The sequence below is a fragment of the Patagioenas fasciata genome, chromosome 9 (genome assembly GCF_037038585.1).
Source record: "Patagioenas fasciata isolate bPatFas1 chromosome 9, bPatFas1.hap1, whole genome shotgun sequence".
Lineage (NCBI taxonomy): Eukaryota > Metazoa > Chordata > Aves > Columbiformes > Columbidae > Patagioenas > Patagioenas fasciata.
Window position 1 is genome coordinate 5,405,134 of NC_092528.1, and position 6,046 is coordinate 5,411,179.

The following is a 6,046-nucleotide window of genomic DNA, read 5'->3' on the forward strand; positions in this document are numbered from 1 at the left end:
CCCCAGCCTCCCATCGGGCAGGTGTCACGGGCAGGGGACGGCACAGGGGTGATGCTGGGGAGGGACAGCAGCTCTCTTGGAGGCCTGGGTGCAGCACAGGCTTGGCAAGTGTGATGAAAAATCCCTTCCCTAAGTATCAGCTTCAATCAGTCTTTATAGTATGAAAGTGTATTAACTTTATTTATATATATATATATATGTGCTCTATATTAGTTATAGATTCCAAGGCTGAGCGAGTTGCATCTCTTTAGTTTGGAGAAGAGGAGACTGAGGGGGGACTCATTCATGGGGATCAATATGGAAAGGGGCAGTGTCAGGAGGATGGAGCCAGGCTCTTCTGGGTGACAACCAGTGACAGGACAAGGGGCAATGGGTGCAAACTGGAACACAGGAGGTTCCATTTAGATACAAGAAGAAACTTGTTTGGGGTGAGGGTGTCAGAGCCTGGCCCAGGCTGCCCAGGGAGGTTGTGGAGTCTCCTTCTCTGCAGACATTCAAACCCGCCTGGACACCTTCCTGTGGAACCTCAGCTGGGTGTTCCTGCTCCATGGGGGGATTGCACTGGATGAGCTTTCCAGGTCCCTTCCAAGCCCTGACATTCTGGGATTCTGTGTGATTCTGCGATATAACGAAGCAGTGGAATTTTACTGGAGATTTTGATACTGTTCATGCTGGAGGAAAACAAGCTAAAGGAGAGCGCAACCCTGGAAAGGAGGACTTGGCTTTGTGGAGGCTCAGAGCAACCCATGAAGGATAAAGGATACCCCAGGACCACCACGACAACGCAGCATCCCAGTGCCCCTGACACGTCTTTGAAACCCTCCCGGCATCGTCTGCTGTCACAGAGCAGTAACTCGAGCAAGACTGACTGCAGGGACGCTGGGATCCATAGACCAGCAGCAAGAACTGCAAAAATAGAGCCTCTTTGCAACGTTTTGCTGTGATTAGCAGTTGGCAGCGTGGGTGTTAGTGATTAGTCTGGTCGTGTTGTGCCTGACCATTTGAAGGGTGTAAGAATCCCATACAAAACCACCCTCGGATGCCCCAGTTTGTCTGGATCACCTCATGCCCATGAGTACATATTCACCCTGGTGACTCCATGCTTTGCACCCCAGCCCCTTGCCTTGGCCAGTGTGGGTCAGGTGTGAGTTTCCATTTCACAAGCCCCAGGTGAGGGAATGTCCCTGTCACACCACACACACTAAACGCCTTTTGGCTGTTGTGTCCCACCTCCCTGTTTCAGATGCTTTCCTCCTCCCGTTATGCACCATGCCCTAATTCAGGGGTGTCAAACTCATCTTTGCCGGGGGTCACATCAGCCTCACAGTTGCCTTCAAAGTACCGAATGTAATTTTGGGACTGTATAAATGTAGGAGTAGTAACTACTCCTCAATGAAGTCTGCTCTAAATGAAGTGGCATCTCCTCTGGATTTGTAGCCACTTAACTTGCATTTCCCACAAAATTCACTTAACAAAAATCAACATCTTCCTCAGGAAATGCGTGTGTTAAGCAGCAGGCCAGGCCAGGCCAGCAGCCAAGGATGCTGCAGCAGCAAGCGATTTGGCCTCCAGCATGGGAGTTCTGGCCATCCCGGATGGTTTTTGCTGGAGAAGACTGTAAAAGCTCATGGGGCAGTGCCAGGAGACAGCTGGGAAGAGATGGTGCTGGTTCTCAGGTCCCTGCAGACCCCTTGGTGTGGCAATGGGCTCAGGTGCTGGGACAACGCGTTGAAGAAAGGAGGCTGTGGCAGCAGGACGACGGCCTCTGGCTCACTTTCCAGCCAAAGAATGTGAGTTAGCATGGGCCAACTCCGCAACGAGTTCTTCTGCTTTCCCTGAACAAGAGCAAACAGCCGAGACACGTCGCTGGGAAAACAGATGCCACTAATAAGGCAGTAAATAAAATCCATGTGCAGCACTTCATAGTTCAGTTGTAATTAACTCTGCACTGCCAAAAGAACTGAAGGCAGAACTGCACATTAATTACACGTTAATGTGAACGTTCATCCGCTCTCGGCTGGCAAGCTCTCTGGAGACCATGGCTTTTATTCCATTTTTGCACTTGCCAAAACCACCGTGGCGCGGTGGGAGTTGCGTGGACCTAGTGCACTGGAGTGGCTCCACCGCTCCTCGCAAACGCCCAGCTATAATGAAACCCAGCCAGGCTAAAAGCAAACCCTGGGAAGCTGAAGGATGTCTCCTTCCAAGGCCTTTGCTGAAGAGCCCCGCGGGGACAGAGGACAGCACGGGCTGGGAGAAAGTGAGTATGCGTGGTGGAGGAACCGTGTCTATTACATATGGGCAGGATGGATTAGTGTGGCTCACTTACACGTGAGAAATTCCATCGAGGGGCTGGAATACAGCAGATTAAAGCTTTTAAACACTGATTGCCTGGTGAGGATCCGTTACAGATTCAGCCTCTTAATGCCGGCCCTGGGGAGGGCTCATGCCCACCACAGAGGAGTTCTTGAGGGAGGATGAGCCGATGGCTCCTGCGACACAGCAGCAGCGCTCTAAGGGGGATTGTACCAAAAGCCCTGTGGGGGTCCGATCTTCATCTAGATATCAGAAACTATTTGCAAACGTCCTGTCTCCGCCCCTCTGGGGTGATGGGAAAGGACAGAAAGGGTCACCTCGATGCCCAGTGTGGCCTGGGACCTCTGTTGAGAAGATGCTGCTCAGAGAGAAACTTTGGGAAATACCAAAGAGACAACTTTTGCTTGCCAGTATTTTCCAACTTAAATCTCCATGAGATTTACATCTTTGCACCCATCTCTGGGGCCCAGAAGAACCTGAGAGGCCATGGTCACCCAGAGCAGCCTCACCCCACACTCAGCTGCCCTTGCTGGGGTAGATGCAGCCCTTAAAACTCTTGACGTGAAGGTTTGGGTCTGCTCACTGGGAAGCAAGGAGACCCTCCCAACCCCTCTCCCAATGCCTTCTGGGCACATCCCCACAGGGATGAGCAACCATCCCGCAGAAACCAGGCCCGGCTCCTCTCAGTGTCCCGGTGTTTTTATTGCAGAGGGGCCCGGGGGCCCGGCCGCCCCGCTCAGAGGCGCCGCCAGGGGAGACGCTGCGCATGGTCCCCTGAGCCCGGCTCTTCCTCCTGGAGCCTGCGCAGCCACCACGGGTCTGCGCCGGGCTCTGGCAGGTGGGGGAGCCGGCTGTGCCCGTCCCTGTCCCTCTGCCCGGACGGGCTCTGGACGCGCTGGCGGGGACCGGGGCGGCTGCGCTCCCCACTGTCAGCAGAGAGTGTCCGGCGCTGGGGACCGCCGGGGCCCCGCTGCTGCTGCTGCTGCCGCCACGGCCCCTGTCCCGCGTAGGGATGGAAGCGGCCGTGGCGACGGGCGGCCACCCCGTCACCGTCATCCTCCAGCGGCAGGAGGCGGATGGCCAGGATGGGCCCCCGGCAGAGCGGGCAGGCGGCAGCCGCGGCGCTGGCAGCCCAGTGCTGGATGCAGGCCCGGCAGAACGTGTGCCAGCACGGGGCCACGCCAGCGGGGGCTGCCAAGGGACCCCGGCACATGGGGCACGAGTCCCCCCGCCGGCACCGCCTGGCAGCTGGTGGCACCGCTGGGTCAGGCCCGGGTGACTCCATTGCTGCTGCTGGGACTTGGTTTCCTGCGACTTGGTGTGTCCTCTGCTGCTCACAGGACTTGGTGACCTCAGCTGCTGCCGGTACGTGGTGCCCTCTCAGAGCTGGACGCACTCGGTGTCTCTGCCACTGGCAGGTCTTGGTGTCTTCTCTGCTGCTGCCGGGACTTTGTGTCCTCCCCAATGCTGCCCAGACTCGATGTCCTCTCAGCTGCCGGCGGGACCTGATGTCTCGTCTGCTGCCGACAGGACCTGATGTCTGTCACTGGTGCAACGCGAGGGCTCGGGTTCCACTGGCAGGACTCGGTGGCCACTCAGCTGCTGGCCGGTCACAGCGTCTGGTGCCGCTGGCAGGACTCGATGGCTCGTGTGCCGCCCACAGGACTCGACACTGGCTTTTATTGGCACCCACCGCAAGTGACATCACAGAGTGACTGTGACTCTGGTGACATCACAGGGCTCTCGGGGACACACCTGGGGACGCACCCAGGAGCTCCCCAGCCTCAGACAGACCCTGTGATGCAAAGCCCACCTGGCAGGGGCTCCAGGGGTGGCCTCAGCACTGCTGGTCCCTCCCTGATCTGCTGCCGATGCTCCTCCTTGTGCAGCCCAGAACACCCCTGCCCGTCCTGGCTGGCTCAGATTCACCGTGGTGTCCAGCAGGACCCCAGGGCTCCTCTGCAGGGCTGCTCTCCAGCCGGACACCCCAGCGTGTCCTGGGGCCTGGGGCTGTTCCTCCCCAGGGCAGGATGGTGCGCGTCCCTTGGTGAACTCAGGAGTGTCGTGGTTTAACCCAAACTTGCAATATAACCACGATAACCACTCACTCAGTCCCCCCCAGCCCCCAGACAGGGGAGAGAATTGAAAGGAAAGGGAGAAACTTGGAATGAGATAAACACACTTGAATAAAATTACAAAATACTAACGCACTACTAGCAAATATGTATATATATAAAATCAAAACGGAATATGAAATAAAAGATACTCAGTGCAGTTCCTCATGAACTCCATCCGCACCGAGCACCCGGTCCCAGGCAGCAGCACCTGGTCCCAAACAGCCCAGGGAGAGAAAAGAGGAAAAAGGCAGAGGCGCAGAGGCCTCTGCAGAAGCCGAGGCGCCCATGGAGCGCGGAGCAGAGCGAGAGGGGACGTGGTTTGGAAACCGTCAGGCCCACGGATGGAGAACTGGCAGAGAGATGAGTGGATCAACTTTCCAGACACTCACACGTCTCAGCCCACATCTCCCAGGGCTGCGTCCTGAGAGGGGCAAAGGGAGCTCTGAGCTGTCCCTGCTCTCTGCCAAGAGCCTGGGGGGTGTCCTGGAGCTGCGCTGCTCCTTCTGCAGCTGTGGGGTGTCTGCTGGAGCGAGCCAGAGCTGGACCGTGCTGACATCTCCTCGGGCTTCTCAGTTCTCCTCCCCATCCCAGGGTACTGGGGATGGGTGAGTGAGCAGCATGTGGTTTTAGTTTCCAGCCGGGGGGGGGGGGCTAGGCTAAACTACTAAAAGCTAGCGAAGAGGATCCGACCCAGTCTTGACCCCTGGGGCGCACTGCCCATGATCAGCCTCCATCTTCATGCCACTGAGCAACACTTAAAGACCTACAGCACCAGCATTCAAAATCACTTCTCACAAAGTTCTGCCTCCACCATGCCCTCTGCTGTCTCCAAAACCATGAGAAGTTTCTGTGCTATCACTTCTTAGCCCCAGTTTGAATTTTCAGCTTCAAATACAGGGGCTCAGGAACATAATGCAGGATCTGAACTGTTTGCCTCCCTCTCCACTTTTCCTTAAAATACCCTTGTGGCACTACATGCTGAAACCGCATCTCTGAATCACTTTTGCGCTACCTGCCAATACACTGAGGACACCACCGCAAAGCTCAGAGAAGCTTGGGAAGCCACCAGAGCAGCCACTTCCAAAGCTGCCAAGGTTTTAAATCACTTCGGCCAAGGGGGTCTTGGGTCCCGAGGAAAGCTACAGGCGCAAACCAGACCCATCGCACCCTCACAGAGAGCTTCTGCACAACTGCTGGCATCAGAAATCATCTGGGAAAGAAATATCACCGCCGAGGCCTTCCCTAGAGCCACACACCCACTTCACAGAGCCTTTGAACAAGACAACGGAAGGAGAAACACAGCCAGAACGACCTCTCCAGCCTCTGCTGTGGAGTGGAAGCAGCACTGCCTTTCAGGTCACCCAGACAGCACCCCCAGGTGCCACTGTCCCCTCCCTCCCACAGTAAGAGGCAGTTCTCAGGGTCTGTCCCTGCAGGGCAAATCCATTCCTGACGCTGAGGCTTCCGCACCATTATTCAGGTTGCAGAGAAGGGTCCAGGAGGTTGGACCTGTAACCCAACACCTTCTAATAAACAGGCATCAAAAAGCCTCTGCAACCACTGCCAGAGCAGAGGGACATGCAGACTACTCCGCAATCACACCCCAAGGCAGC